The sequence below is a fragment of the Quercus suber genome, unplaced genomic scaffold (assembly GCF_002906115.3).
Source record: "Quercus suber isolate HL8 unplaced genomic scaffold, Cork oak 2.0 scaffold_701, whole genome shotgun sequence".
Lineage (NCBI taxonomy): Eukaryota > Viridiplantae > Streptophyta > Magnoliopsida > Fagales > Fagaceae > Quercus > Quercus suber.
This window is the reverse complement of record NW_027070142.1, coordinates 262,490-275,828: the sequence shown is the minus strand read 5'-3', so window position 1 is coordinate 275,828 and position 13,339 is coordinate 262,490. Positions and strand designations below refer to the sequence as shown.

The following is a 13,339-nucleotide window of genomic DNA, read 5'->3' as shown; positions in this document are numbered from 1 at the left end:
GCTATGTTTTCCCAAATATGAAGGAGATCTTGGTTTCAAGCAAAGAAAAGATGTAAACAATGTTTTGCTAGTGAAATTAGCTTGGCTGGTGGCGTCTAGCAGAGAAAGCTTATGTATGGATATCCTGAGAGCTAAGTACAAAGTCAAGCATGATTGGCTTCGGAAGGAACCGCAAAGGTTGCTTCGTCTACTTGGAGAGCTATAGAGAATGCAAAAAAGCTTATTGTGAAAGGTGCATGCCATCTCGTTGGTGATGGAGCTACAATCAATGTATGGGAAGATCCATGGGTTCCATGGATTCAAGGGTTTAAACCCCTGTCTAGGAATGAAAATCTTACTCAATGTCCAATCATGGTATCTCAACTCATTGACCACACTACTCATTCTGGATTCCTAGCCTTGTTAATGAATTGTTTGATGCTGCCTCTGGCCAGGCCATTATGTCGATCCCTATACCTTATAGTCTCAGGCAGGACAAGATTATGTGGACTCCTATTTCCAAGGCAGTATTCTCAATCAAGTCAGCTTACCGAGTCTCTCTTCAGCAGAACAGCAACTTCAATCAGTCAGGATCCCTCAGGTCTAAATTATGGAAAGCTAAGCTTCCAGAATGGGTTAAAATGCTTCTTTGGCAGATTGGATCCAATGCTCTACCCAATAAAGAAAATCTAAAGCAAAGATTAGAGCACATAGATTCAACTTGTGTGCTATGTAAATCTGAAAGTGAGTCTTGGGTCCACCTCTTTTGCGAATGCCCCATAACCAGAGCTATCTGGCTGGCTGGCTGCTGGGGTTTTAGAGTAAATTTGGACTACATAGCATCTAATGAGGATATCATAAGGTTCATTGTGGCGCCACCCCCCACCCCCCCTCTACCTTCTTATGACCAATGGTGAGATTTGGAGATTGAGGAACCATATCATCTTCCAAGAGGGTAATATTGATATCCTAAAGTCCATTGAAAATGTGAAATCAGATTTGCTGAATATTCCAATCTTCTGTCTATGGATAATGCTCTTACCCCTGAACCAAGCTTACCTGTGTGGTCTCCTACACCTTTGGGCTGGATCAAGGTCAACGTGGATGCCGCTCTATCAAGTTCCAAATTTGCTTTAGCTACGATAGCTCAGGATCATTGAGGTCATGTGATCAAAGTATGGGGCTCCAATCATTATCATTGCTCCCCTATCCAAGCAGAATCTCCTGCTCTCCTATGGGCAGATGAGTTAGCCATCCAGGAACAATGGAGGCTTGTTATTTTCGAAGGAAATGCGAAGGATTACTTTGATACCCTAGGTTTTGCTGACCTCTTGCCTGATTGGTCTATTTGCACTGTTATTAATAATATTAGTCGCTAGCCCGTGCGATGCACGGGTTATTGACTATGAAAAAAAAATCCAATAATGAATAAATAGAAATTTTTTTTTTTAATAGGGCTGATGTGGAAAAATGTGAGAGCTCCAAAATAAGTCAGAGGCTTCAGTTTTATAGTATACTAGTTTGGTGAGAAAATTTTCAAACTTCTCATATATCCTTTTTATGGTGTGAATTTTGAAATTCTAACCATTGAATTTCATGTTTTTTATGTTCTTAACATGCATATCAAATTTTGTTCAAATTGAATATTATTTACTATTCGATCAATAAACTTATTTTTTATACATAATTTTAGATTATAAAAATTTGAAATTTTAATATTTATTTGATGAGATAGCAATTGATTTTTGATAATCTTAAAATTTTACATGCATGAAAAATACAATAAAAACATATAATCTAACGGTTAGATTTACAAAATTTACACCCAGTATATACGACGAGTTTGTAGAGTTTCTTAAGTACGAGCAATGACCATTGTAGTTGGCTGTAGGGACCACAAGGATCTCTTTTATATATTCTCCTTGACCTTTGTCCCTAATATTTTTCTCTATCAATTCCTAATTTCTAGCTACAGTTCAACTCTCTTCGATTGGTAGAAATCATTAGTTCTTCATCAATTTCCCAATCAAATACAAAACCTTTCAATCTACTGCTTTCAACCTCCATGCAAATTGCAAATCTTCACTCATCTCTTATGATTCCCATTTCATCACATCTTTGATCATCTTTCTTGCCTACCGCTCCTATTTTTTAGATCTTCTTACTTTCTTACCTTCCGATCCTGTTTTTTTAAATCTTCTTTTTGTAATGGAGGATCACAAGCGTCGCATGCATCCAGATGAGTATCAGCCTGTTGTTCGGGTTTATGGTGTGAACTATGTCTCTGTTGTTGGAATCTCCAGGTCCACTACTCTATTCTCTTCTCTTTTATCGCATTCTGCTTATTATGTTCAATTTTTGTTTTTAAATTGTGTGTTTGCTATTCCAAAATTGGGAATTGAGCCCATTTTTCAAACAATATAATTAGTAGGCATGGTTTCAAAACTATATTTTTTACTAACATCTCGAGTCTAAAAGACTCGATTTTGCGTTATAAATCGAGTCTCAAAGACTCGATTTTCATGGTCTGATCACGTCTGATATGGCATTTTTTTCATGTGGCGACCACCTGGAAATCGAGTTTCTAAGACTCGATTTATATACATATTCAACCTACATACTCAGCCTCCTTACACTACAAACCATTCACCCCACCTTCTTATCAAACTAGAAACCAAAGAACCCACAACCACTCGATCCTGCCAACCATGCCACCACCGCACCACTGCGCCAGACCCAGGCCGCGCGACCTAGGCAGTGTGACCCAGGCCGCACAACCCAGGCATCAACTCGCCGAGGTAAGGTGAGCTCTCTCTCCTCGGATTCTTTCTCTCTCTGATTTGATGGGTTCTTTCTCTCTCTAATCTGATGGGCTTTTGGGTTTTTTTTTGGCAGGGCAACCCAAGCCGTGAGACCCAGGCATCAACCCGGCGAGGCGAGGTGAGCTTTCTTTCCTCGGATTCTTTCTCTCTCTGATCTGATGGGTTTTTGGATTTTTTTTTTTTTGGCAGCGCAATCTAAGCCACGAGACCCAAGCATCAACCCAGAGAGGTAAGGTGAGCTCTCTCTCCTTGGATTCTTTCTCTCTCTGATCTAATGGGTTTTTGGGTTTTTTTTTTTTTTTTTTAATTTGTATTTTAGGGGGTTGTTAGGGGTGGATTTGGTTGGATGTTTTGTACTGGCCGATCTGTGTTTGTGTTTTGTACTCCAACACTTGCTGAAATTTCATCTTTTCAATATGAATGTTTTAAAGAACAAATCGAGTGTTTGAGCATTGATATATAAATCGAGTTTTTAAGACTCGATTTCTAGGTGGACAAAGTGTCACCTCAGACTTGATCAGAACATGAAAACCGACCCTCAAAGACTCGATTTATAGCCCATAATCGAGTCTTTTAGACTTGATATGTTAGTAAAAAATATAGTTTTGAAACCGTGCCTACTAATTATATTGTTTGAAAAATGGGCTCAATTCCCAATTTTGGCCCTATTTGATGTCATTGTGGTTTTTAGCGAGAACCCTTTGGAGCTTAAGGGATCTAGATTCATCTGGGACAATATGGGTCACATTGTTACCAATTGGCAGTCATTCAGAATGCTTCTGATTTTAGGTTCGTTCATTTTTTTCTTTTCATTTCCTTGTTTATCAATTCTCTCTTTTTTTTTGGTCTTTTGTTCATTGTGTTATTGTTGTAAAAATGGGATTCTTTTTTGCATGATCACCAAAGCTATGGAGGGTGTCACTACTTTTGACAGCACAGCTTATGATGCAAAAGTCATTGGGTTTTGCAAAAATAAGGATGTTGTTGAGTTGCATACGGAAGAACTTGAAGGTAAAGTGAAGCCTATAAGCAATTTGTTGGTCAATCAGTTTTTGCTATTAGAAGGTCTATGAGTATGAGTTTTTAACACTGCTTGCAAAACATATTTTTTTCAATGCACTACTACTTGAAAGTGTATTGTTTATCTGGTATGTGAAGTAGAAATTACCCTTACCCCCTTATCAACTAAAATGCAAAAAATTCAAGCCAAACCCAACTTAGAGCACTAACAACCAACCCGAGTCAAAACAACCTTTACTCAACCATATAACCCTCTTGAAATACATGAAAGATGTGTAAGACACCAATGATTTATTGATTGATTATGTATGTCTTCTCTTCCTTCCTTTTTTTATATATAACTAGTCGCGAACCTGCACATTGCGCATGATAATTATTTTTATGGTGGTTTTATTAATTTTTTTTTTTTTACAATTTAAACTAATCTAATAATGAGTATTGTATTTCGTAATTATATTTTTATTTATTATAGGAACAATCATAATTATAATATAGGAACAATCCAAAACACCAAAAAAACATAAACTAAAAAAAAAAAAAAAAAAAAAAAACTTAACAATGATCAATTGAACCAATATTAGGATAAAATTTTGTTTTTGATAATCTATTAAGGTTATTTTTTTTGTAGAAATTATAATTTTGGCCACCCAAAACATATTATCAAATAAAAAATTATTAGCAAAATCTAAAAATTAAATTTCTATACATGCATTGTTATAAAATAATAATAATTAAAATAAAATTGCAAAAGTTAAAATTTGTCACCTATCTAATTATTTTCGTTTGACTAACCTTTGCTTTTCTTTAAATGAATGACATTATAGAGTACTTCTAATACAACTATCGTACTTTGTCCATCACAAAGGATTAGAAAATAAACAAAAATTAGTAAAGTCTCATAGTTTAACATCTAAATTGAGCACTATAAAAAATCATGATATGTAACATAATAAATACCAAATTATATAAATCATGCTATGTAATATAATAATTTTATATTTTTATATGCTATATTTAATTCTTTACAATGCAATAGGATAACATTTAACACTTAAAGAGAATAAAAAATAAAAAACAACAAAAACAATTTAAAAAACAAAACTAAATCGCATTAACCCACAATAGTGTTTTAAAGAATATAAAAAATTATCAACCTAAAGTAGAAATGCAAGAAAAATAAAAAATTCACCAAAAAATTTAGAGAGAGAGAACCCTTTTTTTTTTTTTTTTTAGTGAGGGAAAATTATGCATAGAATAGAAGAGATAGTGACAAATTTATAGTAAGAGTGTGTGAATAAGAAAAGACAAAAATAAAGGAAGATGAAGGCAAAGAGGAAGAATGATATTAATGTAGAGGGTAGTGAGGAGATGAAAAGGTAAGGAAGGAGAAAGATTGAAGAAGTAGTGGGGAGATAAAATGGTAAGGGAGAGAGAAAGGTTCGAGAATTGTAAATATTAAAAAATAAATGTTAAAAACAATTATAGGAAAATTGGAAAGAAAACTTCAAGCTTCAACGGTTTTTTTTTTTTTTAAGCTAAAAAGGCTCATACAAACCTAAAACTGAACTGAAAATGCTTTAGGTTGGGCTTGATAGTGGAACTAAATAAATAAGAGGTGGGCTGGATTAATTATATAGGGTGATATTGGAAGTAAATAAATAAGTAGTGGGCTGAATTTATTATAGGGTGATAGTAGAAGTAAATAAATAAATAGTGGGCTGCATTTATAGGGCTGAAAATTGTAAAAACCATCTTAAAATTGTAGGAAAAATTATATTAAAAAAATGATGTGACAGTTGATGTGGCATAACGTGAGAGCAGCAGCATTAAACGCTACGCTTCAAATTTTAGTAATATATAGATATAGATTAATGCACAGTCAAATTAATATATAACTCAAAATGAAAGTATGTTTGCATGTGTTTTATGTGCATCAGAAGTAGAGGTATTTATAGGACGTTGCTTCTCATCCAAATTTCACATGTTTTGATCAATGCAGTATCATAGGAACAAAGACCTGAAATAGTACTACATGTCATACAAAGAAGAATACCAACCAAATATAAGTTTTGTACTAAAGATACTAGTAAAATTTTACAAACAAATTGATTCTATAAAACTATTTTATGCTCAAAGCTATAAAAACATTAATCTAAAGAAAACTCATCCAAGCACCGAGATTCAAAACTTTAACACTATCCTTAAAATAAAATCAATCATTTCAAGCTTTTAGGAAAAATAAATCTTTGGTCACAAAATAACTGTTCAATCACAAGTTCTAAATAACAAAGAAGGAAATATGTGACATGAAGAATAAAGTTAGAGAGAGAGAGAGAGAGAGAGAGAGAGAAGAGAGAGAGAGAGGAGAGATAGATGTACTGTTGCTGTGGTGAAGTTAATTTCCCTACTGCACCCTAAACTTCATGAATTAAAGAGTTTTTTTTTTTTTTTTTGGGAGAAAAATGTATTAGAGAAATTGAAAGAGACAATCCAAATATAAGAAATATATAGAGTTGAAGTTTTTGACTGTTTTATTGAAAGAAGAGGAAAGGATGTAGAAGATTTATTTTTTATTTTTTTGTAACAATCATATATCAACATATGAAAGGTTGGATAAACCCATAAAATGTAACGGTTAAAAAAGCTTAAACTTAAAAAGGAAAATGGAGTCTATCATGGCAACGCAATAGGAAGTATGAATAAATGCTGAATGAAAATGGCAAAGAAAAATATTGGCAGCTTAACATTCAAATGAAAAAAAAAAAAAAAAAAAAAAGGTAATATCGGTTCATATGCTAATAAAGAAGGAGAGAGAGAGAGAGAGGTGTAGAGATATGCTTAATTGGAACGTTCAGGGCCATTATGGTAATAGGGAAATGAAAGAAGAGGAAAGAGAGTATAGATATTATGGTAATAGGAAAATGGAAAAAGAGGAAAGAGAGCATAGATCTTTAGGTTTATGGAAAGGGAAAAAAAAATATAAATTGTTTTAAATCCAATTTCATAATATATAATTAGATATGTGTTTTAGGAGTGATGGAGGGGGAAAAAAGAAAAAAAGAAAAATGAAAGTGTTTTTTTCTTCTTCTTAGGAAACGATAGATTTTGTTAGGGGTGATTTAGTTATAGTAAAACATGACTTTTGGGTTACTTAAAAAAGATCTAAGCGAAAAAAGAAAAGGGAAAAAAAAAAATTGATGGACTATTTAAGTTTATACTGGATATTAATTATAATAGTGGAACTTATAGTGTATTTTGTTGACACATGCTAAAAAATTGACATGTATCAATAATTGTTTGCCACATGGTGTTATTTGTCGTATCATACCTAATAAATGGAAGAAGTTACAACAGATAAATGATGTGAGGAGGTTGTAATCTATTGGTAACTGTCAGAATTTCAAATAATAGCAGCATTTGAAGAGTCTAGGTGAATGGAGAGACACATGATAGAGTTGAAGATAGAGTAACACTTGAATTTAAGGAAATGCTCAATAAATGTCAGCTGGTAAATCTAAAAATAAAAAATATAATATGAAAAAAAAATGATGATATGGTACTGATGTGGCTTAACTAGAGCGTAGCAACAATAAATGCTACGCTTCAGCTTTTAGTAATACTAGTGTTTAGCCCGCAATGCACAGGATCATTTTACATATTAATGATCTTTGCATCCAACATAAACTTAGTTCTCATAATTTAGTATATTTAAGCATTTAGTATCCAATATCCGCTAAAAATTTTAAACATATGAAATGAGCAACCACCACTTGTATTACTTTCATTACATTCAAATGAGTTTGAATGAAAGGAATTCTCTAGAATGCTTCTCTATTTTGCATGCAAAAATGCAATATCTTCAAAACCATCCAATATCTTCACAGCAATTAAAACTTGACTTACTTTGAGCAAGAAGATTGACATAAAATCTAAACTTGGTGTACTTGTCGTAAACCTGGTATGCTTGTCATCAACTATCAAACATCATAACTTACTTAGAAATAAAGGGAAACAAATAATAACAATTTATTACAGTGGAAGTCATTTAGAAAATAGTGCAAATATATTCAATGAATTGGTATAACATTGCTGTCTAAACATTTGGGACTAATCTTCAAAGTCAAGTCAGTACATTGAGGAGGATATTCATCAAGGGTTTGTTGTAAATGATAATTTGATGGGACATTTGTTCTTAATCTCTAGGGGCCTATTTCTAATAAGCCACCTGAAAATTAAGCGAATTCAAAATATCACTGTAAGAAACAGATATAACACCGAATTTGTCAGGAGTTTGATGAAACCTAACACAAAAAATGAACACAATAATTACATAATGGCAAGATAATAGGTCTATAATTTAGATAATATATAGACCATCAAGAAACTATATTAAAAGGCAACCTTTATAAAGAATAGTCCCTTTGGACACATCTTTATTCAATATTAATGGTATCACTACAAACTCATATAATGTGTCCTCTTCTATAATTCCAATTCACATGAAAATTTCTCTAGGTATTATTAGTTCTATGGCAATTTTGTTACAACCCGATTTGGAAGCTGAATTATGATGCCATACATAACCGGTCGGCAAGTCCACATCAATTCACAACAAAAATGTACTCAATGTCTAGTAGTATAGATCATTGTGAAGTAAATTCAATGCATAATTAACCATTATTCCTCACTAAAACAACCATAATAAACAGGACCCAAAAAGATCTAACCTTGGCAACCAAATCCAATACAATTGACACAAAAAAAGTGCAAATCACATTAGATATCCATGCCCATCATTGTAAATTTAGTTCAATGTATAATTAAACAAATATCCATTAATCATTATTCCTCACATAAACAAACCCCCCAAAAAAAAAACCCAATAGCAATACCAATTTCCCAAACTTCCCAAAAATTCAATACTTTTCACCTCAGTTCACCTTAGCCTCCTTCTTCCCAGTCCCATTTGCTTCCACCTTCTCCCCTAAATATATTTTGATAGTTGATAATTTATTAAAAAAAAATTAAAAGGCCCTCACAAAACTCTTTTTTTTTTTTTTAACAAAACAATAGTGGTATTTATTGAGAACTTATAAAACTTGTACATCATTAACTATTGAATTTGAAATACATTCCAGAATATCTTACCAAGTACATGAGTTGAGTATGATGTGTCCCCTCAAAAGAATTCAATGCACCTGAAAGCATGACGAAGAGTTAGCAGGTCGTGCAAAAGGTTTTCAATCTTAAAGCATATTGAGTTCTTGAATGATGGAGTTATCTTCATACTACCTTAGGTCTCATATTGACAAATGCTTGACAAATTCCAAGGCTTTACACATCCCCACAGTTAGCACTTCCATTCAATCATTACCGATATCCAACAAATCTGGCGATCCCCAAATAATGCTCATACCAAACAGAAAAGCCTTTCCAAGGTTTTTTTTATGGGAAACAAATTCAAAAATCATCAATTCTTTTCAAGCATATAATAGTGAACATCTGTTGTGTTGCATAGCCTTAGTCTTTTTGTTTCAACCAAAGTTTAGTACACCAAACCTAGTAATAGAGGATGCACACTATCAAATACTACACAAACTCATTAGTGAACTTACTGAAACCTTGCTCATAGGTCATGTGAAAAATCCATTAACAGAAGTCATAAATTATAATAAACTGGTCTGAATATACTAATTATACAAATTACCTTTTCAATATTCAAATATCATAAAACACATAAAATAGTTCTTGACAATGTAATAAACCACATAAAATAGTAATAGAAAATGTCATAAACCAAATAAGTTAAACAAAAGATTCCTAATAATGTTTCCTTTTTTACTGAACACCATGAGCTTTCCCTTTATCCCATACCAAGCGACTTTTAGGCATTTGGAATACCTTCTAGATCTACAATGCAGCAATTCACGTAAATTATATTACTGATCAAAAATTGGCTAGCCCAATTGCAATTATCAATACAATAATGGAAGGTTAAATTGTCAAAATGAAGGTGGAGTACAATTGAAAAGTTTATTATTGAGCACCTTCTGGTGTAGGGAAGGGTGCTGCCTAAACAACCTATTGTGGTTTTTTTTTTTTTTTTTTTTTTTTTTTTTTTTTTTTTTTCTTATTCTCATAATTTAATTTCCTAGGCTTGTCATCAGATTTTTTTTATTCTTAAGTTGATACTAAAAGAACATAAAGATGTTTGAGGGTCAGTGTTATCTGGTTTGTTAGTTTTGTGACTCTAGATGGTATTTGGATTGTTTGTTAGATTCATAACAAACAACTCAAGCCTTTCAATTTCCTTTTTGACAATATCTAAATCACCCAAGCTCCACAATTGAGCAAAACATTTTCTATCTCATACATGGTTCAAGTAATAGTTATAAAAATTTAGACCAAAAGTGAAGAACATGCAAATGAAGTTGAGACATACGTAATTGGCAAATTTGTGTAGAAATTTAGACCAAAAAGAGTTATAGAAGCACCTATATTAGAGGAGAAAAGAGGAGCAATAATTACTTCACTGCAAGGACATTAAGGAAATTAAGAAATACGTATGACATCCAAATGCTAGGTGAACAATGTTTAAAAGAAAGCTAAATTTAAAAGTGTAGATGTGATATTCTAATAAATGCAGTAGCAGCAGAACCATTATCCTTTGCCAACTGAGAAGATGGGGGAGCCAAAGAAGACAAAGGCAGAACTCATGTAATTTTTCAATTCACCATTATAGAGGAAAGAGCAAATGACAAAAAGGATAATATTAGATATTGCATGGCCCAAGGCATCACTTGGTGGCCATGTCATCAAATTGTGCTTACATTGTTTCACACTTTAGAGTGACACAGCAGCAACCTATTAAGGATTATTCAAAAAAATACCAAGAATTAAATGCACAACAAAAATTAGACAATGGAATAAGAGAAATGGTGATTTTCATAACTGCTCTATCTAATTAGTTAAGTAGATGCAAAGAGAAAGTGATTGTACCCAAGATCCAAGTTTTTTTCTCCCTTGTGTGCATAACACACTGCCATCCAACACCTGAAGTGGGTCATCAAACATAAGTTTTAGTATCTCAAACTGATGAAGTCATCCTCTAATCCCAAACGCTCTTTGCCTCAAGCTGCCATTAATATTAGTTTCAATGCTTTAGAAATATGGTGGCCTTATAGAGAATGAGTCAGGCAAATTACAAACATAATAAAGTACCAATTAGACTCATCACATGCACTTTGCGCGTGAGATGAGTCTTTTTTTTTTGTTAGTGGTCCTATTTTGAAACTGTGTTTTTTTATTTTATATATATATATATATATATATAATTTTTATTTTGAAAATCTAATTTATAAGTGAATAAATTAATTTGAAAATTAATAGAAGAGTGATCCTATTTTTCAGACAATGTTTTAGTAAGAGTTAGAGTTGCAATTTTGAAAATTAATAGGAGAGTGGCCCTATTTTTCAAGCAATGTTTTAGTAGGAGTTAAAGTTGCAATTTTATCGGATTGTCCTTCAGTTTTGTCTCTACTTAAACATAGAGTTGTGGGGGCATTTTTGAACAAAAAAATGAGGAATCCAAACAGAGGAAGACCCTTAAATAACAATATAAAATATAGATATAGAAAATAATATGAAAAACATATATATATATATATATATAAAGAACCCATAATTGAATGAGTTGAACCGAAGGGTTGCAACGGAATTTGAAGGAGTGCTAGAACGGCAACAGCAGTTGACACGGGTGATGAAAAGGCTAAACTAAAGGAAATGGAAAGGGGAGATAATACCCATTGGGCATTCATGCTTTCATTTTCGTTTATATGAACATTGAATGGGACATAGATTTCCGATATTTAAATAATAACCACGAACAAATGTCACGATTTTTGTATGTAGAAAGACAAATTTAAAGGAAGGTAGAAATAGACCTTTGATAGAGTTCTAGGGTGCCCCGTTCTTGTCCCCTGGAGACAAATGGAAAAACAAAAGAATACAATTGTACATCCCAAACAACAATTAGAATAAGTTTCAAAAAAAAAAAAACAACAATTAGAATAGAAAAGTCATTACAAATCAAATAGTTGGCGTGCAACACTCAACCCAATTTGGAATATTCGTCAACCTAGAAAGTTAACATTGACACCCAAGTCAGTAGATACAAAAAGTTGAAGAAAAAAATAGATACCAAAATCAAAAGCAATTAATAAACAAATGACCAAAAAAAAAAAAAAACCAAATACAATTCAGAGAATGAAATTGAAATAAGAAGAAGAAAAGAACAACTTCACATAGGATGACAACCAAACAATGTTTTAGCAAAAGAAAATTCCTTGTTTCTCAGCAATACCTTTACCCAAATACATTAATTGACAAATTCTCACCCAAAATATAAATCCAACAAAAGAAAATTTGGGCAATCCTTCTTGACCTTTCAGTTTCAGTCGAATCTCTACTATGCCGCAAACCTTTTTTTTTTTTTTCTCCTTCCCTTTCCCTGTATCGCTATGAACTCTGCTTGGTTCCTCAATCTTCGTATCCCTTAATCAAAACCAAATCTAACCCAAAATACCAATCAAAATCATAATTAACACCCAATTGATTCTCCAAATAAAAACCCAAAACCCTAAATTTTTAAATTTAAAACAGAACTTACCAGTAGCGATTCCAATGGTCAGGTAGTGAGTGGAGGTTTACGGTGATGGCAAAAAATCTGACAAGAAGTGAGAGACATCTTTTCATTCTTAATTGCAAACTGCAATTTTTGATCTCTCGATCTCTCTCCTTCTCCGTTCTCTGCCTCTCTATTTCTCTATCTCTCTTTTCTCTTGGTCTCTCTTTCTCCTTTCTCTGTGTAGCAATCTTTCTTTTTTTGGTTTTAAGCGGTTAGTTTCCTTTTATACCAAGAGGGCTCCAAACGGTATTTTAACATAGTGGAACATTATAATTTATCGCTTTTAAACGGTGTTGTAGCGTTACTAAACATTAGTAAACAACGTAATGCATCGCTTTTTAAAGTGAAACTTGTCTGAATTTTAGGTAGGCAGTTATCCTATTTGTCAACACCTCCTTAATTGTAGAAATTCACTTCCTCTCAGCTTTTACTATTATATATTGATGAATTAAGAAAATTCACCAATGAATCACACGATGCTCCTCTCGGTTCGTATACTAACCTGCACGGAACAAAAGAGAAAACCTAGCGGAGTACACCGGTGTGGTGCCGGCCAAACACCCTCCGAAGGTTAAGTCAGAAAGTATGCTCACAACTCTAGAGTGCTAGAGAGGGTTAATTATGCGTACCTTGGCTTGTGAGGGTATTGGGGCTTTTATAGTGGCTTGAGGTTGGCATCCCTTCCTTGGCGCGGAAGTCTTTTCCTTATAGGACTCTTCTTGTAGAATCCTAAACGTGATGAATAAGTCTCCTCCTTATGCGGAAGATTTTTACCAAGTATACAAGATTTCCAGAGCCCTACTAGCGCAAGGACTCTATTTGGGCTCTTATG

The 13,339-nt window shown here is 33.0% G+C and overlaps 1 long non-coding RNA gene across 9 annotated transcripts; it reads right to left on the bottom strand.

Annotated features, from left to right (window-relative positions):
* Positions 1 to 7,784: 7,784 nt before the first annotated feature.
* On the bottom strand, positions 7,785 to 12,783 carry LOC111991704 (uncharacterized). 9 transcript variants are annotated; one of them, XR_010626148.1, is made up of 9 exons: positions 12,490 to 12,770; positions 12,218 to 12,391; positions 11,907 to 11,958; positions 11,765 to 11,800; positions 10,821 to 10,956; positions 10,652 to 10,685; positions 9,114 to 9,380; positions 8,970 to 9,019; positions 7,785 to 8,122 (listed from the first exon to the last, which is right to left on the bottom strand). It is a non-coding gene; the product is annotated as an uncharacterized LOC111991704 (long non-coding RNA). The 9 variants fall into 9 exon arrangements; XR_010626152.1 differs by having other exon boundaries at positions 9,114 to 10,685; positions 10,821 to 10,874; positions 12,490 to 12,783; XR_010626144.1 differs by having other exon boundaries at positions 9,114 to 10,685; positions 12,490 to 12,782.
* Positions 12,784 to 13,339: the final 556 nt, after the last annotated feature.